At 47.0% G+C, this 27,349-nt stretch overlaps 1 protein-coding gene across 1 annotated transcript in view; it reads left to right on the top strand.

Moving 5' to 3' along the window:
* Window positions 1-27,349, top strand: part of Tsp74F (Tetraspanin 74F) — a 420,355-nt gene that overhangs the window by 147,262 nt on the left and 245,744 nt on the right. The window contains exon 2 of the mRNA XM_055074358.1: window positions 5,538-5,634. The gene's annotated coding sequence lies outside the window, so the exon portion shown is untranslated. The remainder of the gene's footprint in view (window positions 1-5,537; window positions 5,635-27,349) is intronic.

The following is a 27,349-nucleotide window of genomic DNA, read 5'->3' as shown; positions in this document are numbered from 1 at the left end:
ACATAAAGGACGCCTATATAGCCGGCGATAGATATGGGCTGCCAGGTTTCGCAAATATAGCCGCTGTGAAAGCGCGATCAAAACTCCCTGTTTTAAGCGCAGCTGGTGAAAATTGCAGTGCCTACAAAAAAAAAAAAAAAAAAAACGAACTTGCAAGCTACTGCGCACGAGACCACATGCATCTTTCGCGCAGCGTACTGAAGCTTCTGCTAAGTGTTTGCAGCTCCAAAGAGCCAGACAGTGAAAGCGACTGTAGACGAAACGGAACGTCTATTTATCTCACAGTTATAGAGTTGCCATGGAGAGCTGCTTGATGCACGCAGTTTGAAGATCAAAACTTCGTAGCACCGAATGTGGGCAACCGGAACACTAGCGCATGGTCCAGCATCAGATTTTTTCCTTTTTTTCGCTAGCGGAGTGGATATACACAGGTGCATTCTCCAAAGACTGCGCTAACCAAAGCCACAAACGAAACGAGAGGCATTGTCCGTAGACGGCTAAGGCCAAAATGAAGCGCGCATGGCGGGCGTCACCCGCCCCGTCCAATGCTGCGCGATCGGCCCTGCACAGTACGGGCAGGCAGGCAATCGTACCCTTGCATTCGGGACGAGTGGCGCAACGCCACATAAGCCTCCGCTGAAGCCGGGCGGGTTGGGTGTGGCCCATAGCGGCGCCGTACGGGCTACGCGTGCACAAAGAGGTGTGTACGGCGCAGCTACGGGGAAATGGTTGCCTGTGACGAAATGATGAGGCCGGCCCGAACCGCATCGGAACGGAGCCGTGTAGTAGTATGCGTACACGCACGTACTACACTACACATCTCGCTTCGTTCGCGACTGCTTTCTCACGCGTCCCGCGTGAGTCAGCAGCGGGTGTGCAGGCTGGAAGCGAGGGGTCCTTGGCTTACAGGCGCACGGCAGCCTGTATGTGCACCGAAGGCGACGCCAGATCGACGCCTCGGGCGGCGGCAGGCTGTCGGTTTCGCCGGCGCGTGCGAGACCGCTGACAACCCGCAATCTTCGCGGCAGCGGAGGTGTTTCCGTCCCTCAACGGAGGAGCACCGGCAGTGGCCAGTATCCGAAACTTGTTTGCCCCCCCCCAAGCGTGCACCGTCACTAAACCCCGCTCCACATCCAGACCTCTCGTGCATGGCGAATACGGCTGTGTCGGAGCTGAAACAGGCAAGAAAAAGAAAGGAAGGAAGAAATCAGAGCCGGAGGTGTCATGAAGTGGCAACCGTTTTCTCGTAGAATTGCGCCCATGCGGCGCGCCTTACTTTCCGCCTCAAGTAAAAGGAGAAAAGGTGTGCGCGCCGGTCACACATTGGCTACGATTTATTATTATTATTATTATTATTATTATTATTATTATTATTATTATTATTATTATTATTATTATTATTGTTGTTGTTGTTGTTGTTGTTGTTGTTGTTGTTGTTGTTGTTGTTCGGAGAGAATACGCCTATAGATGTGAATAGTCCAGATGTAAGCATTCTTGTTATGAAGCTGAACCAGTCAGTACCCGCCTGGGTTGCTTTGGTGTTGCGCTGCTAAGCACGATGTCGCGGGATCAAATCCTGCGGCCACGGCGGCCTCATTTTGATAGGGGGCGAAATGCAAGGACACTCGGGTGCTTAGATTTAAGTGCACGTTAAAGAACACCAGGTGGTAAAAATTAATCCGGAGTCCTACACTACGGCGTGCCTCAAAATCAGGTCGTGTTTCTGGCACCTAAAACGTCATATTAAAAGGAAAATGAAAAAAAGAAGAAACCCAGTCAGTAGCACACGCCGAACTTCATTTCACGGAGTGTCCTTAATTGTGGGAGGTGTTTCTAGCCTGCTGACCTGCTTCGTTATCACATGAAGGTCTATCACCGTGAGAATAAGCAAATTCAGATAGACATTATGACACCGAAACACTCCACTTTGCTCCGCGAAGTAGCCCCCTGTTCTTCGTGTTGTCGACTAACTCGCTTTCGCCGTGCGATCTGCAAGCCTCCTTATTTGCTCATATAACAGAGCGACCGCCCCGCAAAGGCGTTGGTCCTGCCTTTAATCCCCGGACCATGGTGAACTTTTCTTAAACTGCCAAGCTTTTTTGTTTGTTTTTGAACAAAATTCACACGGGGTTTCTTTGCAGCTTCGTGCTACAGTCGGGTGGCCGACAATTCTTGTTTTCCTTTCGTGAACCTTCCTACAGCTTGCGGGCTTCCACAGAATGAATTTTCGATACATGGCTACGCCCTTCCTAGAATTTCGTGTGGTTTAACAGGCAGCGTCACCAATTATCGATGTCCTAGAGTTGATGTGATATGCCTTGAAGAGTGCGCGCATTCCTTTGTAGTTAATGAACTTCCCTCCTAGCGATTTTCAAATCTTTTCGCGCAGCAACGAAGCCATTTGACATGTTTAGTACACGTTCTGAAAAAAAAACATGCTCATCATTGTAAACATCGGCCATGTCGTCCCGTGACTGATCAAATTACTAAATTGGATACTCTTTCCTTTAAATGCATTAAAATAGAAGCTACTGGCTCTGTAAGTGGCGCTTGGTGATTCTTCGCACATATAATTTCAATACATACTAAAAAAATAATAAAAAAATGTGCGAAGGTGCATGGCACATGGAAGCACCGAATGGAATAAAGACCATGAAATGAACATGAATTGAGGTCGCATAAAGGCTCATAAACTCAGTTCGCATGTTGCATAAACACATAAGATCAAGTATATGCACTACAAGAATTATTTTTCAAGAATATGCGGTTTCAAGAGATAATTGAGGGTGCAGTTAGCGCTCCTGTTTGCAATCTGCGTGCGGTCCATTTGGTCTAAAATCTTGAAATTTTGCTGCGTAGCCCTGTGCCATTACAGTTAGCCTGTCAACTGGCTCCTTTCGTAATTGTGCCGTGTGTGTTTTAGATGTTGAGCATCATCATAAACATTGCCACTTGCGCAACACAGCTTATCATCATGATAAACTTTATATAGCAGAAAGAGTTTCGGGAAAGCAGAACCGAGGTTCGAACCGGGCTGTACAAGTGCATTCTTTTGGCCTCTGAACTGAATGCAGACACGCCAGCGAATTTCGAGTAAATTATTTACGACAGCGGCGTTACCTGTGCGTACAACGAACACACGTAAGCGCACGTTCAATACCAACGACGAAAATTTACGGAGCACTAAAATTATGAAAGGCAAAACTTGTTGCGGACTCAGTTGGCACACAGTCCAGCTGAACAAAGTGTGACCACAGTCTCTACAGAAGAAGCATGCGAGAGAAAGTTCGCTACTTTCAACGATGACTCAATCGAAGATACAACTGAGAGACAGCTGAGAAGCAGTTTCTAACTTGTTTCTGCACTGTTCCTCAGCTCTCAGCATGAAAGCCAGCTCACCTTAAGTCAACTAATGCTGTTTGGAAAGAAAAAAAAAAAAAAAATAGAGGTTCGAAGCGTTACGCGAGCGCATTGCGGCGTACTTTCCAAAGTTATAGGCCTCTTCTTAGCCCCTATCTCGAGGAGCCTCTGTTTTACACCGCACCTCTGCTTGCGGAGTAACCTGCGTACTGTGCATAGCGTTCACAAAAACGTAGTTCCAGCCTAAATCAACGCGTTTATATGGAAAGCTTCAGTATAATGTATACGCGGGCCCTTTTCTTTCTCCTCAATGTGAAAACAACTGTACACGGAATTGCCAGAATAAAGATACGAAGGGGCCAAGGTTGTTTTGTTTTTTTCACGGGTGAAGAATGCGCAGCTGTCGGCGTTCACGCGCGCGCTCGCCGACTGGTTCCGCGCGAAACCTGGGGCGCACGCAGCGTTGGATGATAAATGCTGTTGACGCGACAGGGAGTCTTGATGGAGGCGCGTAGCCCCTTGCTTGAGATATCAAGAACACGTCCGCGGCGGCGGCGCCACCGGAATTCACGCGTTCTGCCGCTTCTGTGCATAGCCTTGTTCTCTGTTCTCTTGTGTATATACTTGTATACAACGAGGAAACAGTCATTTTCTTCTCGCTTCGCCCACTTCCACTCTTTCGCACATATATATATACGTACTTCCTTTGGTCATGGTCGGCTCTATCGCTTCTTCTTGGGGGCAACACATCAACCGGGTGCAGGCATTAATCGTGACCGGACTAATTGCTCCCGTGACGAGTCTCTTCTTAAATTACCACCGCCACAGGCGTGCGCGTGCTAATCGCTTCGTGCGTACGATGCTATCGAATTCCGCCGCGTGATTTTTCTTTCTTTTTGCGCGCCTTCTTCGCACAACGATAGCGCTGTATAGCTGTTCGCGAGACACACACGCTGCGTTTCACTTCTTTGCCCAGGCGGGATCGTGTTTCCTTCAGCACATGACGAGCTCTTGCACAGTGAAGTTTTCGCCAGCATCGGCTACATACGCGGGTGAGCGAGAATAAAAAAAAAAGAGGAAGAAAAGTGAGAAAGGATTGGAACGAAAAAAAAAAGAAGAATCAAGAATGCGCCGCCCCGGAGCGTTAATGACTCGTACATGAAAAGCGAGGTTGGACAGCACAATGGTTAAAACGCGGTATACGCCGTCTGAATTTTAAAGGCGACTTTACGGCTCATTAGGTCGCGCTGCTGCGGGGATAATTTCTTTGGTACCTACGCTTGCTTTGGCTAACGTATGAGACTGAATTGGGTGTGCGGGGACTAAGTTACTGGCTACGGCTTTCTCGCCGGTTAGAGTTTTCAGGAGTTGTAGCGTGGGAGATGAATTTTATGTGAAAGTTTCTGACTATAGGAAGGACAGCCGGCTCTGGGAAGAGGAAAGCCTCACTGCGGAGCTTAGAAAATCCGTTAGACAGAGACAAACTTAAGCGAGAAGTATGCAGTCGGTTAGAAACGAGACGATATTGAAGCATGCAATACGCCGAGTCGTGCAGGCTTAGAGTTCCACATAGGCGTACGAATTGCTCACAAGTTTTCGAAAGCCGTTTAGTTAGCACCCTTGTGTTCTTCGTGAAAATTAGGCAAGAGAGAGAGAGAGAGAGAGATAGAGATGAAACTTTAATGTTCACTGGTGTGGGCTGCAAGCGCGGGCCAGGCAAGGCCCCACTTTGCTTAGAGGTCCGCTAGTCCATGTCGTAGCAGCACCATTCGCGTATGCGTTTATGATGGGCGATCTAACGCGATCCAGTGTCTGCGACATCGTTCAGCCAACTTGCTCGTTTGCCTCGCCTCATGTGATTTATTTTTATTCTAAAGAAATGAAGAAAAGTGGGAACCGAGGGGCCCGATTATTATTATTAGTGACACCCATATGACGCCAACAGATAATGAAGCGAAGAAAAGCATAAAGTAAGGCTTGTGCAGTAATAATTTAGGTGTAGCAATGATCAGCTAAAGGGGAATGAAAGTTAACGAAAAAAAAAAAAACTTGCCGCTGGTGGGAATCGAACCCACAACTTCCGCATTGCGCGGTTTCATGCAGCATGTTTAAATACAGTGCTTACCCTGGGAGTCTAAACACTATAAATCTACATTTATTACTTTTTTTCTCTGCAGGTTCCTGAGAGCCCGCCGAAATAACTGCGGTTGTCATCGCTGGAAATGACTTGGACGCTCGTCGTATTCGAGTCCACTCTCTAGGACATTCCACAAGGTAGGATATCCGATTGGCGGTTTTAATTCGTGACATGCTAAGCAGAATATCCGAATGGTACAAGCTGTTATTGCCTCTCTGTCTTATGGTTACGCTGCAACAAAGTCGATTCACTTGTGACGCGCTCTAAAGCGTTCTTTGGTATGAAACGTAAGCGCCTCCACGCTTTTTGCTATATATGGCCCCTTCAAGAGCGGTGCACACATTTGTGTATACGGGATTTGTTTTTTTTTATGTTACATCCAGTGTTGGCCATTATATGACATTCTGGATGAAGTGAGCGCGCTGTGTATTCACTGTAGCTCCATGTAGGCTAATTGTGCTGCGCATTGCTACAGACGACTGCTTTGCGGAAGGCGCAGCCTATTTTGACGGCACTTTCACCCTGCCGCGTTACAGCAGCAATGGCGAAACAATTGTTTTTCCTGTCTCGATGGTGATGCTTGTAGCCGCCTTTTGTGGCTGCAAGCCACCATCCTTTTGCATCTACTCCGAGCTGGTGACTCAATTCATTTGATGCGGAAACTGCGCGATAAACAGATATTAAATTGCTTTGTAATGACGAGGACTCGCTATAGAACAAAGCAATGCATCGTACCCCATTGTCGTTCTTGCAAAGGAGCGTACAGAGCATTCGAATAAAGTTGCGTAAGTTTGATACATCTATTAATAGACAGTCAATAAAAAGTCGCACCTGTTGGGGTTAAGAGAAATAATTGCTTTTATAAAAGGCTGGGAACTCTGTCGCTTTAAACTGTCATCTTGGCATCCATTTTGGGGTCACGCTAAAGCCGAGATGAACATACGTGAAATCGGACAACTTGAACTGCGGATACCGGCTATATAAGCTCTCATCATCGCCCGAAGCTGGTACAGTAATGTGAGCCACCCTCTATATAGGACCATCTAAACGAACTTGTCAGAGCCAATAATTTTTATTTTCACGGAGCAATGTTCTTCCCGTTGGCCTCAAACTGCAGAATGCGTATGCAGGAAAGAACTAATCCCCTTGCAAAGTTCTTTTTCTTTCTTTTTGCAGAAGCTTGGCAGTTATTCTTATGTGTACGGAATAGTTACAACTAACGATATACACGATGTCATTAAAAAACATTCTGGATGTAAATAACACGCGTAGTTTTATATTGACGTAAACCAATGGAGCAACAAATTATCTCTGACTCCCTATACGACTTCACTAAATCGAGACCCCTCGCTCAATCCAGCCTTCGTATGAACACCCTGATCGCGTGCATTATAGGCTAGTATTCTACTCCGTAATAATTACTTGTTTATTTTAAGTGAAATGAACAAAAGGGAAGTAAGGCAATTCACTGTTGACTAGGATGTAACCGTCTAGCTACATCTGCCAACTCCAAAACGGCAGTCAGCTGTAGGGGGGGGAGACAAACATCAAGCATCGCTTTTCTCTTTGTAACATCACGACTTCGGGGTCTCAGAGCGTGCATTTGCATGAAGTGCTGTTTGCATTTTGACGCAGGTCGTGAACGTTGTAGCGCATAAACACAAACATTGGATGACACTATACTGTTGTGACATGTGCGGCGCGTAAACATAAACAGTGGGCGATAACACGGATTCCATAGGATGACCATAAAAACGGTTTGTACCCATCGCTTATGGTTTTACAGCATTTAGCTAAGTGCTCCATGAAAGCTCCGCTTCACGTTTGATTCCAACATGCGTATTGTGTATTCTAAATATGGGGCACCCCACGCGGGCTGCAGAAGTCCGTGGATCGCGGCAGTCTGAGTTCGAGTACACCTAGCTGCGAGAGCTGGCATCGCTTAGCTGAAGGAAGATCGAACCTCGCCTGTTTGTGTGGCCTCGGTGTCTCGAAGCTACGGGGCCGAGTCCGAGAACCCACATCCCCCCACTAGCAATTTAATAATAATAATAATAATAATAATAATAATAATAATAATAATAATAATAATAATAATAATAATAATAATAATAATAATAATAATAATAATAATAATAATAATAATCTATCAATCATTTATTTACCGTACCCAGGAACAACCCTAAGGTCTGAGGCTGGCCCCCGACGCATACATTAAACACCCAGAAACAAAACAACAAGAACAAAAAAAAAACACTGAAGGCGAATCTCAGTGAAAAAACACACAATGAATAAAAAGAACAATTATTGGAACGAATAGTGAACAACAACAAAGCGCGAGGTAAATACAAAAGAAAAACGAAGAGAAAAAGGAGTTGAACAATGTGTGAAACTATGAAACAACAACGCAAAGCTAGGAAAAGAATAATGACAGCGAGTTGGGAAAAATATCGAGATCACAAAAATAAACGTTATAAAGGCTCAGTATTCTGTGGACGGTTGAGTGTTGGGGATGACAAGCCGCAACAAGGAATGGTTCTATGTCCTCTGGGCATATTGCACGGCATACGAAACATGACACAATTACTGCTGTGTTCGGGGCAGGTGAGGATACCGTGAAAGAGTTTGAAAGGAAATAGAAGGCCAGCTCGATTACGTCGACAGCGAAGTAAGGGCAATGTCAATAATTAAACAGTGCTAGAACAAGGTCGAGTCTCGGCAAAGCGGTGATGATGTATGCTTAGAAATATATCCTAAACCTTATCTATAATACCCCTGTTGGATCTAGAAATGCCATCTCAGACGACCGACGCGTATTCGAATTGGGAAAGACAGATTGTTGTTTACAATTTGCGGAAATGTGTAGGAGAATTGAATTCCCTTGATAGCCTGCAAACAGCGCCCAGAGAGCGCATACCCTGCATTTCAAGACGTTTAGTGGGAATAGAAAAGTGTAAGGCTGTATCAAAAAGTACACCACGATATCATTGATTTCACATACCTTACACAATGGTGCAGAATCTACCGAATAAGGAAAAGAAATGCTTGCTGTTTTTCGAGGGAAAGTCATGAATTTTTCGTCTTAGCAGCATTCAAGGGTAGGTTATTATCTTTGCGCCATTTAGAAAAATAAAACAGGTCAGATTGCAGGATGCGATGGTCACCAACAGTCTGAATCTCCTTAAATCGTTGATGTCATCGGCATATTGAAGGAAGGAAGAATTTTGAAAGAGCAAATAACGCCATTGTAAAGAAATTAAGAAAAGAAGTGGCCCGAACACTGATTAGTTAATAATAATTATTGTTATTATTATCATCACCACTACTGTTTTACGGGTGCCAATCATGTTTCGTCAAGCAATGATTGTGTATCGACGTGCAAGTCAATAGCGAGCACCTGTGGTTATGAAGATGTGTAGGCATCGCAGCTTCACGTCTCCCGACACGTGTTCAGACTACAGTGGCTGCTAGCACGGGCAAGCATAGATGATGATGATGATGATGATGATGATGGTGGTGGTGGTGACGACAACGATGACGACGACGACGGCCCTCTAACCGTGAATCACGAATCGCCGTCTTGGTTTTCATTCTCGTCGTTTTTTACGCATGTACCTATCATTCCAAGCTTGCTCTTCGCTGGCCGTGGCTAGTCGGGATATCAGTATATTTAAAGGGCGACAGCAAAATAAAGAGTTCTGTGTAAATTATAACCCTGTTTACGTCTCGTGTGCCTATAAATTTGCTTAACTGTCTGTTGGTCGAAACGAGCTAACCGTATTTTAGGACCTCGTCTAGGAGTCTGATATAGTGCAGAGCGACGTTAAACAGGGGCGTCGGCTTCTTCTTCATTTTTCTTTTTTTTTTGGCGAGACCTCCACAACGCAGGAAACGCCTTTAACCAAACGCAACCCGTTGAAAGAAGGGTAATAAAAAGAAATAACGTGCAGGGGTGATAAAGATCCGGATAGTGTGAGGAATCAATTCTACGGCTTTATGTCTTTCTGGGCGAGGAGGTCCTGGCTGTGTTGTAGCTGTTACTTGGTAAGCAAGACAGGCGTCTCTTGTGGGCATAACTTGTAGAACAAACTTGAAGAAGAAGAAGAAGAAGAAGAAGAAGAAGAAGAAGAAGAAGAAGAAGAAGAAGAAGAAGAAGCAGGAGAAGAAGAAGAAACTTGTGGTAACAGATTTTTGCGCTGGTACTTCGCGTACATTCTGGCATAGACGCCAGAGCAATCACTTGCCAGTGACTGTAATTATTCTCGAAAGGAAAAAGTAAGAAGATAGAATACAACGATAGCCCAAAGCCGCATCAGTAGCCTGGATTTTTAATCCTGTCTCGCAGTGTCGCCGGAGAGTTCATGTGCAATGACCATTCGTTCATTAGGTCCCTAGCTTCACTTGTGTCTAATACGTTTCGTTCATGGGATGTGGGCCAGTGGCTATAGAAGTTTGCTCTTGAATTTGTAGCCAACTTTGCTCGCAAAGCTTCCTTCACCGATACGTTGTTTCTGTTCTCCCTTCTACGGCGCATACTTCACTGTGACAAGGTTTACCTGGTGCTTCGTTATTTTTTTTTCTCCAATGTTTTTTTCACGAATGTTCATGACTGTTGAATGTTGAGCTACTGCCGTGGTGGCTTAGCGGCTGTATGGTGTTGCGCTGCTAAGCCCGAGGCCGCGGGATCAAATATCAGCCGCGGCGACCGCATTTTGATGGGGGCTAAATAAAAAAATAAGATAGAAAAGCGCCTGTGTCCCGTGCATTGAGGCCACGTTAAAGATTCCCTGGTGGTCAAAATTAATCCGGAGTTCGACCGCTACGGCGTGCCTCGTATTCGGATTGTGATCTTAACACGTAAAATCCCAGATCTTCTTTTTATTTTGAACTGACACGCTCGCTCAATTAAACCACTTATTGTTAGTAACCTTGGAGCAGCGAGGCTGTGACTTCACAAAGCAGGCAGCCCAATGTAACGAGTCTGCGCAGATGTGTTGCGTCAATGAATGTCTACGAGCGCAGATCAGGGCCCCTATTGGCGGGAGCTCTCATGCCTTAAGTGACGCGTGAGCAATTGGCCAAAGTTGATGCGGTAGCTCTTGGTGTTGCTGCGAAAGTTCGGAAGCTTGGACACCGCAAGGGGCAATTGTCCCAAAACTTCGGCCAAGAAAAAAACAAGAAGAAAAACAGAAGTAATGAACTAAGAAAACGCTATCCAAACAAGTCTGGATTACGAAAAAAAAAAAAAAAAAAAACAGGCTGTCACTGTCATGCCACTCGCTATCAATAACGGAGGGCGCAGGAATGGTGGCCGTCCAACGAGGAAGTTTTGTAAATGTATACGTCCTGATCAAGATTATCCCAAGCTAGACTCCGAAACGACTAAACTAGACCAAACTAAGCTACGTTAGCGTTGCTCGTAATTTCCATGCTTATTTACATCTTCCACCTTCGCCTCATTCCCAAGGTTTCTAGTTTTCTTCTAGAATATTAGTTTGCGTCTACTTCCTCGTTCTTGACCAATCTCCAATTTTGGTTCTTTTCTATTCTTGAGTGAACGTTCTTTCTTTTTTTCTATCAACTTCCTGGCCTCTTCATGACGTTCAGGCAAACATGTTGCTCGTCTGCCTTCGCCAATCTGTATCTCCACACTTTGTTTCTTTTCTTTATTTTATTTCCGTACAAAAGATAAGAAGATAAGCAGTTGCTGAATCAACGAGTTCTTCCTGTTCCTTGTTCGTTGTAATATATTCGTCGTGTCCGAGCTTTCGGTGCGCCCAAAACGAGCCAATGTTCTCGCTTTCGGTCTTCGTCCGGAAATATCACCAGTCATAAAACAAGAGCGTTGCCCTTTTCCGAACAACTTTCCGGTGTGTCCACGCGCGGTGGTTTTGCCGTTGTGACTTTGTGTGACCAGACAAACAAAGAAAAAATACAGAGAGAGAGAGCGAGGAAAGAGGCGTGAGAAGAAGAAAACGTGGCGGTGAAGATTTGTCTATGATAGCGATGTATTTTACAGCTTAACGTCGCCCCGAACGTGTATAGTGAAGAGTGTACTGGCCAGCGCACTATAAAACCTATGCGGAAATAATCTCAATGCCGGCTGCCTTCCTGCATAGACATCCGAGGTGTTCGGTTGACGTTTGCTGTCTCCGTGGTATCTTCGGAGTGGGCAGCACGTCATGTTTCACGGCTGCTCGTCTCCCGCTGTCGACTCACCGAGATTTACGACCGGCGATATTGTGGCCAGATTAGGTACGGGGCGGCGGCCTGCGGGGCGCGCCGCAAGAAACCCGCGGGCGGCCCGCCGCGTCGCCTCGTGGATATTTTGCCCTTATCATTGTTTATGTTCTCTCGTCCAAATACGGGGGCGGAACACGCATGCGCTGCTGTTGCGCAGTCCGCAATCGGTCACAGATGACGCGGCCGGCGGAGACTCGACGTATACGGCGAACTGACCACTTGATCGTTCGATGACCGTATTTGAACCGGGTGTAAGAAAAGATTTTACTTGCTATTCCCGCGCAGGATGTAACGTTTTCTTTTTCGCGTTCCCATATCTCTGCGCTCTGTAGGCTAAGGCTGTCATTCTTAGTGTAGTGATTCCCGTTACGCATCGTTGCAGAAACCCGTGCGCTTCAATGATCCTGCGCGCATATAATTGCCCGCACGTTGTGCTTGTAGGTCTGAAGTTCACATACAAAAACTCAGACACATGTCCGCGCGCGCACGCGATTTTGTGCATGCCCATGTGCGTGTGTGAATTCCAGCGTAGCGGCGACGCATTCACATTTTGATGGGAACGTTGCCAGTCCCTGTCGGAACACCTTTCTGAAAAGGTTTAGTCTCCTCATAAATTCATTTGTTTCTGTTTTATTTGTATCGGGGAAGAACAGGGACTTCGTGCGAATTCTGCAAACAAGCAGAGGTCGCTACTGTTCGTAGACTACCTGAAGCGTCCGTGGAGTTTACTGCAAGTGTGCGTGTCCTGTTTAGAACATAACTCATTTCTGTGCTATATATTATGCAAAACTGACAAAATTCGCGTTTCAAAGCGGCTGTAAAAGGTGAAGGACAAGAAAGACGGCAATACTTACTAAGCTGAGAGTCTTTCTAAAACTCTAACTCTTGATAAACTGACTCAGTTGTCAGTTTTCTTCCTCTTCTTCTCCTTCTTCTTTTGCGTAATATTTATAGTCAGTGAGGTTAAATGGCTGGGTGCCGTTATACTCCAACAAGTTTTCAATCGCAGAACAGACGATAAATTAGAACCGCTCGGAAGAGAAACGTCTCGCAGCACTCCCGACATCCGCTCTGCTCTGACCGGTCACGCCGGCCTGTTGTCCCCAGGAATTCACTCAGAAAGGCAGTGCTGGACGCGAAATAGGACTGGCCATACCTGTACGTACCCGATGCACGCTTATGTTATTTTTTGTTGCTTACGTTTCGCAAAGAATACCGTAAATAGCTGTGCCTACGCTTTCTGTGATGAATCTAACCGTCCAAGAAACCGAGTAATGAAATAAATTAAAAAGAAAAGAAAAGAAGCGACGGTGGACTGAAGGAATGGGGCGTGCCTGGGATAATTGCTGGGTGCTCAATTTTAAAGTAAGCTAATCAGTGCGGCCGGAAAGAGGAGCTGGGGGGGGGGGGGGGGGGCGAAAGAGAATGCAGGACCTCGAGGCCAGAAGTCCACGGTGACATGAAAGATGGGCGAAACGCGAACCGCAATGAAAGGAGAGCTTACACGCGGTAGGCATGCCGACTCGTCCAGCATAGATTAAAGTGCGCTGCCAGGAATACCGCGTGGTTCGTGCTTGCGCGCTTTCGAACAAAGGCGCCCACCACCAGAGCGTTCTTGCCCGTGTGCCATCTCTATCTTTGGATTCTGTTTAGTTTTGTTTGTTTTTCTCCGATGTGTCCCAGGCTACTTGACCACTCCGCATGGGCGCACAGAGTCAACATCGCCGCTTGCGCCGTTGTTTGCTACACGTGACGACAGGGAGATGTCGATCGACTGGCTGCGTAGCTGCGATGGAAGTATGGGGCAATCAAGGGAAACCAAAGCCGAGAGACGGGATAAATATGGCGACAAGACGGTTTCGGAGCCAGCTTTTTTTTTTTTTCCCTCCCTAATTCGCAGGGTTAAACGACGCGAGACAACCTTGGAGCTAAGAGAGGCGCCGCGGTGGAGGGCTCCGGAATGACGATGGCCACTTGAGGTTCTTCTAAATCTAGCTAGACCTATAGTCCGTCCAGTCAGCTAATCGGGAAACGGCGTTTTTTTTTTTTTTCTTCTTACGCATTCCACTCGCATTTCAATGCGACCGCAGCGCTGGTAATCGCACCCGGGACCTTACGCTCGACAGTGGAACGCCGTAATGACTCCGAGCCGCTGGGGCGAGTACAGCCAACTATCACAAATTGTTACGCCGCTAATAAAGCGGCAGCGCATATAATGAATTGATCAGAAGAATTTACTGGTGTATAGTACTAGTAGGGATTTACCTAGTGTCTTCGTTCGCGTTTTCCCCTGAATTTACGTCACAAATATGACGGTTAAAGAACAGCAATGCCATGCACATATCTTGTCAACAAAAGCGTCGCCAGACGCGTTTTTTTTTTTTTTGTACGTGCATAGTATTTTGGAACTTAAACTCGAATAAGGCAGCAATCAGTCATTCGCATATTTCTTTTTTTAATTCTTTAAAGTATCGATGAAGTGAGTGGCTAGTGGTTCAGGCTTTCATTGAAGCTATATAGAAATGCGATAGGCAGTTAGCGTGGCGAGATTCCGCTTCGCGATCCTCGCACTGGAGCGCATTTTGTTAGCTATATACCGAACAAAACAGCCATCGCGCTTGATTTTGCCTTAACCTATACGCAGAACATTAGCGAGAACGGTCATTATGCCACCTTGGCCGCTTGAGTCACCGCACCAATCGTTAGTTCAGCGTCAACAGCGTGTGCTTCTCTGGCATATGTGAACAGACTTCCAGTTTGCGCTCCCTCAAGCGATATATATCGGTCAGGGTTGCCATTTGTTCCCGGATCGACCACGATGCGTGCCAATTGTGACAGATACAGGGATGTACTTCCTGCGTTAACTAAAGGGTTTAGGTAGAGCGCGTGGGTAGTTAATGCAACGCACAATAGCGCGGTGCGTGTCGGATCGTCCATGATGAAGGCCTGCGCGGCATAGGACAGTTCGAACGAAACGATCTAGTATCCATTCGTTTTCGATTACTAGGCTGCGCATGGGAAGGGGGGCCAAGGAAGGAAGGATGGCATATCAAACAAATGGTCTTATTTGTCCACGGGTTCATGGCTGGAACACATTGATTTGTGTTCGACAGAGCCGCACTTGAAGACGGTAGCGACGGGTTTATGTGCGGTTAGGTGTAACCACAACTTCCCCCGCTGTCTCACTACACGGTTGGTGCCTTTTCTTTTTCTGCAAATAAACTTCAATGCCGTTTCAATTTTAGGGCTAAATCTGTTTGCACATCAGATGTATTCGGCCGTTCTCTTAAGCTGTTGTCGCTGCCACGTCGTCTTGACAAATATAATGTGCAAATGTTGAAGAAAACAAGTCCCTGCCGCCCGCTATCGAGCTCGGAACCTTCATGTGCGAGAGTTGGCGGTCGAACCAGTTGAGCCGCTGTACACGATTTCGACAAGCACGTGCGCTGAGAGCAGCATCGCATCGCGTGCAAGCGCTCGCGATTCGCTCTACGATCCGTCCTCGAGACAACAGAAAATTAGTACCGAGATGAAAGAGGTTTGGAAAAGTCAGCACGAAGCCAGCACCAAATGGCATGCGTTGACGCCAATTTTGTCTACATTCACTTCCACAGTTCTTTTGGCCATAATGAGGTTCAAAGCCGCTTTCTCCATTGCAGACTGCTATACTGAGAAAGCCGGCTGCGGGTAGACTGCTGATCAGAGTAGAATTAGACATTGGATATGTGTGCAGCTGATTTATTGGAAGATGGGCACTCGGTGCGATCCGCAATTAGTCTCCGCTGGCCGTCATCGTTGTCGTTGTGGTCGTCAGCACATCCCAAATTCCTCGAGGTCAATCTCACCGCAGACTACCACTGTTGCGAAGTCGGGGGTCCGTGCGGCCAACGAAGTTTCTGTCGATGGTGCCGTGCCAGGTGCCGGGAGAAAGGTTTCGAGCAACGTTTAGGAGAATGAAGAGAAAAGAATATATTGAAAGAGGTACATGGTTGAGATTATAATACGGCTCCAACTATCGGAGCACACTATGGTAGCGTCTTAACATGTCCGAGTCACACTGTTTCCGAGCGTCCTCTTCAGACGTCTCGATCCGCTTTTTGTGCCTGCGTCATCATTGTTCACGGTTTCCACCGATCCGGCGTCAGGAGACAGATGGCGGCGTCAGGAGACCAATCCCGGCGTCGGCGAGCTGGTTGCCCCTTTCGGTGCGCCGATGTTATGGGCAGGCTGGGACCCCTTTGGGTGAGCCCGGTCGGATACACACGCACTTCACAGGGCACAAACAGGGAAAGGGGGGGGACGCACCATGACTCCGATCCCCGGCGTGGTCATGCCAGTTTGTGCGGCTGACAGGTGACGAGAAGCCTTGTACGGACCTTCACTGCAGCGTAGACAGGCTAATTTGGGCTGCTGACAGGTGGGAAGAATCGTAGCGTGAAGCGCGACAACTGCATGTCGCCGGGGTGACATCCCCCCTCTGAATGGCCGCCGGACGCAACAGTGTCCGCTTAAAGACTCTCTTTGCATGTGGTCTCCCTTAATTCCTGCCCGGCTGTGTCAAGCGAAAGTATATGTTCCCACGGTCCAGGCACAAGGCAGGAATATCTCTACCCTTCGTGTTGTAAACACCAAGAGTTGCACTTTCAAAATCTCGAGGTCGTAAATGGTGTCCCTCCGTCACTCTGGTGTAACTCAGGGTGTAAACGGATGCCGCTACCGACCGTGTCCCCTACAATGCTGCTGCGCGGCTACCAAGCACGTTGGCGGAGACACCTTATTCTGGCCAGTGCTGCCCCGGTGGTCCGAAGGCACACTCCCACGGAACCATCATGCCGAAGCAAGACACGACACGTGTCGAATACGGAGTTCGATACCATGTTCGATGCTTCTCTTTGTCGTCCGATGTCTTTTTCGCGCTCGCTAACGATGTCTCAAGTCTGGAATACGGCATTCCACTTGCAACGCAGCGTTGCTTGCGGAAACTACATACTGCAGTGTCCATGCATCTCTACATCTCCAGGCGTGGAGTGGCGCCTGATTCCGGCATAAAATGCCGAGAGCCAGTTGGGTGCAACCAAATTAGGGAGGCCCACTAAGCTTCAACAAAAGACTTTTACTCACAGAACAGGAATTGGCTTCCCTGATGCAGTATTCGGGCACTACGTCCCTCATGACTCCTTCAATAATTGGAGATTGCAGGGACATAAAATAGTATGGTTATGATGATGATGATGACGACGACGACGATATGATGATGATGGTGATGGTCGTGGTAGTGGTGGTGGTGGTGGTGGGGGTGGTGGTGGTGGTGGTCCGTGCATCGTGTAAGGCACCTTTCAGTTTGCTGACAGCCGGGTTCTGTTCGACGACACTTGCAAGGTGGAGTTGTGCCTTCGCGTTAAAATGTGCCCGCTGGCCGCTAGCTGTCACCGCTTCTCACTTTGAGCGAAATAGTAACTTTCGGCTCTCAATTAGGTTTCAACTGTATACGCCTCTCAAATGCGCGAGTAACGATCCTGCTCAAGAGCCACACAAGCACGCGTTTGGAACGGCTAAACTTGCTGAATACGCATGGCGCCGTAAATTCGGGAGGCCTACAGGCACAAGGAACAATGTCATTGTCGTTTTATTACTGAACTCACCGCACATCGCTGACTCGAAAAGCGAGCGCTATAGTATATGCTTAGTTGATACATAAAATGGGCTCAAGCATTCAAACTATGTACCAACGCTCGTCTACAATCACACGCTGATCAAAGATTTGCTGCGCTAAGGATAACGTAGAATTAATTCAGCATTCACTCTGGGCCCTCACATCGGCATTTAAACTGCTACAAGGCAAGACTTCTAACCTGAAGTGTATGAAGGTCTTATTTCGTCAGTTCGAGTGGAGCCTATATGCTCCATACCATACAGAGCTCCGAGAAATAGGCAAAACGATAGAAACATTGGGGTGGGAAAATGAAGCGGTCGTCTCTGACTGCCACAACAATTTCTGACTGCATCTATACAGGGCCGCTCACTGGACATGGACCGCACCTACAACCTTCAAGCTGTGCTGACGCACCTGAAAATAATGAGAGAAATACAGACCGCGAAACCACCCACGCAGGAAGTGCTTTTCTCGCAGCTTGCTTTCGTTGCCCATCGCCTGTTTCGTGGATCTCAAGCGCTATGAATCCGAAGTTTACGCAGATCGTTGCGCAGAGCCTAAAAAATTCATACGTACGGACAATGTATAGCGTCGCTAAAGAACGTGATAGCACAAAGGCTTGCAATGGGTACAGCTCTTTTGCGTGTGGCACGCGCGCAGCGATCCGTGTAAGCACAATGACAGCAAGAAGGATAAAAAGCCCATACTGGGAAAGCATGGGGCGCCGAGCGGACGTCTCATGTGGCCCCTCGCTAGACCAGTTCTGTCAAAAAACTCTAAAACGTGGACGTTATAGGGACACCGATGCGCTTGACGCCTTAAATCATGCACGAAAACATATGTCTATATGCGTTTCCTTGCACAAGTCATCGAGGAGATCGAAGTAAGAGGACTCCGTGGGAAGGAGAGATAATCGCTTCACGCGATATATTTTATAACTTATCCCCGGATTTTCTGATGCTCTTTCAAACGCTTTCGTTGCCACGTAGCGATTTGCATGGCGGGAAAGACACAGGAAAAGAAGAAATCACGAGCACAGAGAAAATAGAGGACGAAAAACGCGTACATTACTTCTTCGTGGTCTTTGGCGGCAAAAGCGTGATCGATCATGAAGATCGATCTTATGTATAGCGCAGTCCATATTCATGGGCATCGACTTTTGCTTCACCAGAATTTAGGACTGGAAAAGAGAGAACTTGTAGCTTTGTCCGTGATAGAGAGAGAAAGCCACTTGCGGGGCGAGTCAAAAGTATAGAGAGGGAAAGAAAAAGAAATGGGGCGACATCAGCTGGAATGTTTGTTTGCGAACAACTCGCGAAGACAGCAGTACTCGATGCATTTCGAAGAAACTGCTCCCACGGTACCACTCAGTTTCCTGTCCCCGAAAAGAACCGTATACCGCGAAACCGATTTCGACGAAGCACATCGTTCTTTTTTTCTTTTTCCGTGCTTCTCGGCGTTGCCGGACACAACACACGAGAGGGCTTGTGATGCCCTCCTTTCAGCGGGCTGGTCGGTCGCGTGGGAAATAGGCGCCATTCTCTGGCGGCGGCGGCGGCTGCGAACGGCCGCTCCGATTGGTCGTCATCGCGGCGTGTTTTGCGTCGTCATGGCGACCCGCACTGTCAACACTGCAACAAACGATGCCGAATAATTGTGGTATGAGAAGACTACGGAGGGGACGCCCGCGTCTACCGCCTCACCTTCGTTTCCATCCCTCTATGGTTTCTTTCGGAATGATAGGAAGAAGCGAAAGCGAGGAGTAAGAAATGAAAAGATGACGAAGTATGCACCCCTTTGTTTGCTCTTGCTCTTTAACACGAAACAAAACAAAGAAGGAAAGAAAGAACGCGAGGACTCACAGACCTGAACTTAACGGGGAAGTACGGTATTGCGGTGAGAAGAGATGGCAATGAGTGGGAGGAGAAGGTACCGGCTGCGACACCACAACATTACAAGCACTGTTGCTGCTGCTGCTACAGTTTCGAGGTCGTTAATTCTTTCTCTTTCTTTTTTCTTATCATCCTCTCCGCTTGTTTCGCTTTTTGCATTTGGCGCGACTCTGGCGTTTGTTTTTTGTTGCCTGCGTGGGGCTTCGGAAAGTGAAAGCGAGCGAGTGAAATGGCAGCGGCGCGGCGGCCCGCATATGTGGACGTACTCTGGGTCGGTTAGGGGGAGGGGGTTGTCGGTCGGTAAGAGCGAAGAGGGATGGGGGGGAGGTCTGTTGCTTTCGGGGGGCGGGGGTGTTCCGTTACGTGATGAATGGGGAGAGACAAGGCAGTGGAGAGTGCGGTAGCGGAGTCGGCACGTGTTCCGGGAGTCTTTGCGTATCATGCGAGAAGAAGCAAAAAAGGCCTCTGACTTAACGGGACATCGGAAGGAAAGGAGGGGAGGGGTAGGGGGCGAGGTTCCGTAGGAGTGGGGTGGGGGAAGAAGAAGTGAGAGTCGAGGAAGAGTGCGAAATCGATTTGAGCGATTCCCTATACGACGACCACCGACGACAACGACTCCGTGCCAGCGACTGCACGTTTCGCCCCGCGCAACGGCATATTATAGGCTCGTCGCGCGGCCGCATCGACATTTCGCCGTGCGACTCCGTTCAACGGGCATCTTCGACACCGGCTGTGTGTTGTGTGTGTGCGTGCGCGTGTGTGCCCGCAGTTGTTTGCCCCTGGTCTCGAGTATATTCGAGCTTTAGATATTTTTTTCCTCCTTTTTTCTTTTTGAGCGCTTCTTCATTGTTTTCAACTTCAACGTCGGTGTGCTCGACCACCCGAATCGTCGCACTTGGGCGCCACCCTCTCCGTGACCTGTTGGTTGCTTTGATTCGGCGCTGAGGAGGAGGCACTACTTTACAGGTGGGTGAGAGGATCATTTGTTAATTTCTGGCGATTACGACGCGCGCTTCCTTTCTTTCTGAACATTTATAAGAGCGTGTGACAATCGCGCGCTATTTGTGTTTCTTAAGGTTTGAACCTCTGAACATAAAATAAAGAAAGCGAAACAGTTAAGCTCTGAAATGGGTAGGTATTGATGCCTCATGACACATCTAAATTATGTGAGATGGTGCGTTTGTAACGGGGCGCCATTTTTCAAGCTTGTAGGTCTCAGTACGTTGGGCTTTCCCGTCTAATAAGGTCCACTGCAGCGAAAGAGGCATATGTCTTTCCAGCAAGTATACGTTAGATGTTCCAATCGAAAGCGAAGAGTTCTTACTTAAGCAATAGTAGCATAACGGATCCCTGTACTCAGAGTATGTTAACGGGAAGACTGTCTTTAGCGAACAAAGTGAACTCGACTTTGCGCGACAGGCAGTCACATCGCTTTATCTGCCGACTTCATTCATTCTTTCTCCGACGCATAACTTTCAGTACAGTTTACTTTCCCTTTTATTTTGCTTCAGATTACTGGTCCGCATCATCAACAACAACACTGTGTTTCTCCGCTTGGGAAATTCAGTAAGACAACTAGGAAAACAGCATCGTGCTTGTGAAGCGTAGACTACAATTTTGAAAACATGTAGTTAAGTTGGTGATGCTTGTCACAGACGCTTGTAATATTAAATATCATCGCTTCTGTGATAATAAAAAAAAAAGTCTGAGCGAAGTTTAGGAGCAACAAGAATAGAAAAAGAAAGAGAGACTCTGTGACAGTAAAAGGAAACATTATTGTGAAGCTGAGAAACATGACGGAAAATGCGTAATGAAGGTGCTATAAGTGGTAGCGTACGAATGAACCCCACTCGACATCCCTAAACAAACTAGCGAATACAGTCGTGGCGACAGTAAATGCAGCGGCAGTCATGCAGTATGGAAACCAACGCCTGTATTCTACACACTCTGCACAGATGATGTATCTAACAGACTGAAATTATGATCGCACGCGCTGCTTGCGATACAACAAACAGCCAGAAAACTCGCAACGTCCTCGCATGCAGCAACCATCAAAATGTCGGCGAAATGCGCGGGAGATTGGAGATTGACAGACCGTCATTAGGAATTATTAGCGCAGCTGATAATTACAGTACTGAAGCGTGTTCAAATACTCATTCGTCCCTGGCGGAAGGTATGCATAAACGGCATGGGCTGCTTTCAGTATGATTCCGCAGCAGTATATCGCATCTAAAGGGTTGCATCGCGAGAAACTGCTTCTGACGCACGAGGTTATGTTGAACGAACACCGAGGTAGAAGTTATTCCACGCGGGTAACAGTCAGTTTTCTATGGTGTCGAATTCCACAGTTGAACCTTTACGTGAGCAGGTGTGGGTTCACGACGTCAAACATTCGCGTTTCGTGTTGGGACGCTAGACAACTTTCTCCGGTTACGCCGAAGGGCTTTCCGAAAGGAAGATACACTTAGAACTATCTCTTTCGCGTATTTGCACTAGCCTCACGGCTACTTTTTTATTTTATTGTATTTTATTTTTATTATTTTATATTTTGGTGCAAGAAGTATTTGCGGCGCCCTGGAGAAAGTGTGCGAGCTTGTGCCGAATACATCGTTAATGTAGGAAGGCTGACGTGTTAATCACATTTTTCGGCACCATAATGTTAGAGCTTCTTTTCTTTCTTTCATTTTTTATCGCGGTTCCATAAAAGATCGGCCTTTTAATTTTTCAATTATGTTACGCTGCGTATTTTTTTCGTATTGATATTGTTTATCGTCAACGTAGCGGGGTAGATGTCGTAGCCATTCCGTCTTGTTTCTACGGGCATCCAAACCGATCCCCACTCCTGGCTACGTGCCAGATTTGACAGGCAACAGCGGCAAGTGAAAACCAAGGGGTGAAAGTTGACTTGGTAAAAGTGGTCGTCCACCGAGATGGATATTCAAATGCGGACCCTTTGTATTGGGAGTGTGGCATTTATCACCTTGCCAGGAAAGGGAAATAGCGTGAATGTATCATACTAGCACTGAAAGATGTATTCCGTCACTTCTATCCTCGAATCCATCCGGCTCTTCTGGCTTATCTGTACCTTTTGCATGTTAATCTCTCCACGGCTGCATTTAAACTCGAGTGATTTATTTATTGGTTCATTGGTTGGTTGATTAATTCGATGATGTTTCAATTGTTGGCAGCTTTCGTCGCCGGCTTTTCCATATCATTTCGTTGTCCCATTAATCTACAGAAATGGCATGAAGAGACGAACGAACAAGAACACACGCACGCAGACACTCACAGTGACGAACACATGGCGTGAGGTTTCTTGAACCGATGAGCAATGTACACTGGGAATCAACCACAAAGCCAGTGACGCTATTGCACGATGAACACAGAAAGTGTGAGTGTATACAAGATATAAATACTCAAGAAATACACATCCGTAAATAAATTAGCGAGCAAATGTACGAGTAACTGAAAACATGAATATTCGTATCCCTCTTGGATCTCTGTGCTCGCCTCGTTCACTTGTAGCTCAAAAGAATTACTGCCTGTTGAAGCAGCGGCTGATTCGCAATAGAATAAAACGGAATAGAAAATATGTTCCATCGTTTCCGAGGCTTCCATACATCTAACGGCAAATGTCACCTACATTATCAAAACGACGGATGCAACGGCCAGACCTATATTCAAGCTGTAAAGAAATTCATATAGTGTTGTCCGAAAAAAGAAATATTTTGTTTTTAATGTATTCTTTTAGCATACAGTCTATCTAACGGCCGCTTGTCTTGTCTCGCAGTTTTCAAGCGATTCCTCTCGGAAACTCTTACCCCCGTATTCAGAAATGCATCTTAATTTGAAGCCCACGCTTGACTTGATTTAAACGACGCCTGTCGTCAACGCACCAAAAGAAAGCTATGAGCGTCTTCGGCGCGTTCGCAACAGGCATCATTTATATCAAGTCAATCATAAGCTTCAAGTTAAGTTGCATTTCTGAATACGGGAGTAGGAGTTTCCGAGAGGAATCGCTTGAGAACTGCGAGACAAGACAAGCGGCCGTTAGATAGAACTTGGGCACCTCGTCCCGCACGTTGTCATAAAGCTAATTGTTTGCGCGCCAGTGCGAATGTTTTCTGAAACTGTGTGACACCATACGCGGGACAGCGTGAGCATTCCTTCGTTCATTTAGCATTTGAGAGCTTGCGCATATAGTGTATAACAAGCTGCGGATGACGTCATCACCGCTTTGCTATGTTCGTGCAAGAATGGATCTTCTTTCGGCTGGCAATCTCTCTTTTTTTTTCATTTAGTGTCTCGATTTTTTATGTATCATTTGAGCTGATGTAATGTTCTATACCTCATCCATTTTTGGCGGGCGTATCTTGCATACGCTCTAAATAGACGAGCCAGACATACCTGAGGTAAAAAAGCAGCCATTAAAACGTAAATGAAGATTTTTTTGTGTCTTTGTCAGGGCGCATTGTAAATTGAAAGAAGAACCAAAACACTGGTTCGTTTCAATTCTCTCGACGACGCGACGCCGTCCGTGACAAATGGGCATAGGACGTAACCTATAGCTGTTGCCTTCCTTCCAAGACTGTGAAATAGAGCTCCGTTTTTTTTTTTTACGACTCAATAACTGCGCAACGTGCACTTGAAGGAAAAAAAAAATCGTGCTCGGCTCGTTCGAGCGAAGAAATGGGACGCGCACGCATACATTCGCTCCCGAAGTGAACGAGAAAAAAGAAAACACCTAGTTCTCACTTTTTAACTTCTTGTCTTCTTTTCCTTTATATGCTTCTTCCACTCGAAGTCGGTTTTCACGCTCTGTCGTTTTGGATGCTTTGTGTATACGATGACACGGAACGCGTTTGCCGAACAAATGCGTTGCGAGTGACTCGGGGCGCGGGACTCGGGCGCGGTAAGCACGTAACGGATAGAAGGCTCATGCTAATTGCCGGGGAAGCACGTTATTCATTGGCAGCGCGGTCTAGCAACTACGAGCGACGGAAAAAGAAAGAAAGAAAATCGCGCGATTTTTGCTGGAGATAGTTTGTTGGTCGTTTGTAACGCGTAAACGGCGCGCGACCGACCCACTCTGTGTATACTCGTTGAGTCTTCAACCGTTCTTTTTCTAGCTAGTATTTCGGGTATACGCAAGGAGTGAGAAAAAAATAACGCTTCTGCGAATGTAAAATTTATGTGGCTGTAAAATCAAGATGGAAATCCAAGACTAATCAGCGCTCGCGTTACGATCTCTCTTCTTTGTCCGCGTTTGATTTGTTCGCGCTGTAGGTGATGATGCGAGATGAAACGCACTGCTGTCCGTCAAGGTATCGCGGATAAATTATTGCAGAAACGTTCACGAAGAAGACCTTTCATTACTCCCGGGCAAAACTTCTTTTCTTTCCTTCTATCGGTTTCCTGGTTCCCACGAGCATCCTAACTCACCTTGCACCCCCTTAAGTTTTTCGCATGTATGGCCTTGCGATGCTGAGCACGAGCCCAGCCGTTGTGTGTGCATTATAATTGGGAAGGAGAGGAAAAAGAAATACAACTTGCGTACCGCACAATGTTATTGACTAAAATGCTTATTATCTTTTTTTTTCTTTGCATACAATCATTTGGTATTTTATTATGCGGAACATATAGAGCGAAAGGGCGAAGTGTAAAGATTAGTATGTGTTAGAGATCGTGAGCTAAGTCGCTCATTCATACATATAAGAAGCACATTATCGAGAAACGTTTATTGAATGTCCGGGCTAGATGGAGTGTGCGGCCACCGTGCTTTCTGAACGTATTCAAGAGCCCCATGTTGTAGAAGTTACTCCTGGGCGCTTCACTGTATATGCGACGCGACTCTGATGGTCATGTGTTATTTTGGGATGATAAATTACATCGATCATTGTCATTGTCATCAACAGTCCCGGCAATTTGAAAGCAAGACTCGCACCTTCAGAGCGACTGCATGTGGCCGAAAAGAAAAAGAGGAAGAAACCAAGAAAGTACCTTCTGGTAGTCTTGACACCTTTAATCGCAATATTAAAAAGAACCATCGCCTCTATTTCGTCGAGTAAGATTAATACCTGTACAGGTGGGCGTGAGATTGTAGACGATTGTCCTTGCCAAGTTCGAATAACGGGAGGGAGCGAATCCCGAGCATGGATGGCGCCCCACTTAATGTGACTTCGCTGATTTGCTGCAACGCTAGTTTATAGCGACAAAGAACAGACAAACTATAAGAACCGAATCTGGCAGTTATACCTAAGCGTCGTTGCTTTTTTTTTTTTTCATAGCAGCCGCATGGAAAGCGATGTCGCTGTCTAGCAAACAGTAAGGACGGATTGACGGGCCATCAAAACGGCTGACGACGCACCGTTTTTTCTAATCGACTTCGCGAAAGTGATTTTCGTTTTGGTCTAACCCGACGGCACTATAGCTGGAATATAACGTAGGCCTCCGGTTTGGTGCATATATAGTGACATATATACTCAATGCATTGGCAAAAAGTCTAAAGGCTGCGCCACAGTTTTGGTTCTGAAAGATCGCGCTGAATGCGTACATTCAGCATCATTCTCAAGAGCCACGATTACTTAGGTTACGAAACTCCATCGTTATTATCTCATGATCGGGGTATTGTTTAATACTTCCTCCTGATTCTGTGTAAAGCAATTTATTCTGCACTAGAACACTGGTTATTCAAAGTACGGTATAGCTTTGCTAAAGGAATGCAACAACATCAACAACAACAACAAGAAAAATAATAATAAAATAAGAACCGAAAAATAAGGCAGCGTTTAACTTACGAAATGAGTCAGGACGGAATGTGCTCTTATTCTCTTAAAGAAACCCGATTCCCTTTGCCGTCAACATGCACATTTTGCCCGAAACACATCAGCCTCTAGATCAAGCCCTGATATTTACGCTACGTTTACATGAACCTGATAGGAGCGCGTCGAGCCCGAAGTTGGGCTCACACAGCCAGGATCGACAGCACTTACAAGAACTCGTATACGTTGTGGTGTACGAGCAACGTGATAACGTAGGCCGGAGCACCACTTCGACCACTGACGGCCTATAGGCGGCAGAACCAAAAGACGTGGAATACAATCATTACATTAACGCTGCTCTGCTCAGTACATGCGCCAATGTGGCAACGTTGGCAATTCAAACAGCTTGTCCGGCAGCACATGTGAGCATATAGAGGAAGTAGTGGACGCGCTCCTCACGTAAAAACTGTAGCAGTGAACTTGTAGAATCTATACTGTCGACGAGCCAACGCGTTTAACTACCGTTGACTGTCAAAGACTGTCTCTGGCACTTGTGCTGCGCGCGCGCATTGTTTGCCTTTCGAAATCGGCCATAAACGCCGCGCGAGAATCTAGGGGGGTGGGGGGAGACCAGCTTATCTCTAACCGCGATCGAAACGAGCAACCTGTGGCAGCGCCGGCGTCGAAGTGCACTGTGACGCGCTGTCCATGCCCGTTTACAGCTGTACGTGAGCTGGGGTCGCAAGCAGATTCCTCTCGTCTCTCTCCATGCCTTGATCGCACAGGAAAGAGAAAAAGAAAAAGAGGGGGAGAAGTGAAGAGGAGGTGTTGTCACGCACGCGTTAAGGAGAGGCACCGAGAGCGGGATGCGTGGGTGCCGCCGTTACTACCCCGATGTTCAGGCGAGCGGAACGCCCGTGCCGTAACACCGATTTCGGGGCGGATGCGTCTCCCGATGTCAAAACGCTCGGGACAAGGCTGTTCCTTTGCCCCGCGGTGGTGCTTCTCTCCGCTCACCCGGCGGAAGCGAACGCTATTTCTGGGGCTGCTCGGGCACTTGCTCAGTTTCGTCGCGTTCCAGAACTTGTTCTTGGCCAATTTCGGTGTTTACCTAAGAGGCGTGTTTACCGCTACAAATACTAAGCAAGGACAGTTGCGGTAATCGGCCTTGAGTCGTTCCGCCCGTGTCTTGCCCATTCTTGTCCCCGCCTGCGTTTCGTCTCTGTGTAGCGGTAAACATTTCACTTCATCGCGTTTTCTCCTCGCAGTGGCTACTGCGAGTCGCTTTTCCTTTGCAGCATTC

The sequence above is a fragment of the Dermacentor andersoni genome, chromosome 4 (genome assembly GCF_023375885.2).
Source record: "Dermacentor andersoni chromosome 4, qqDerAnde1_hic_scaffold, whole genome shotgun sequence".
NCBI lineage: Eukaryota > Metazoa > Arthropoda > Arachnida > Ixodida > Ixodidae > Dermacentor > Dermacentor andersoni.
This window is presented reverse-complemented; position numbering and strand designations above follow the sequence as displayed.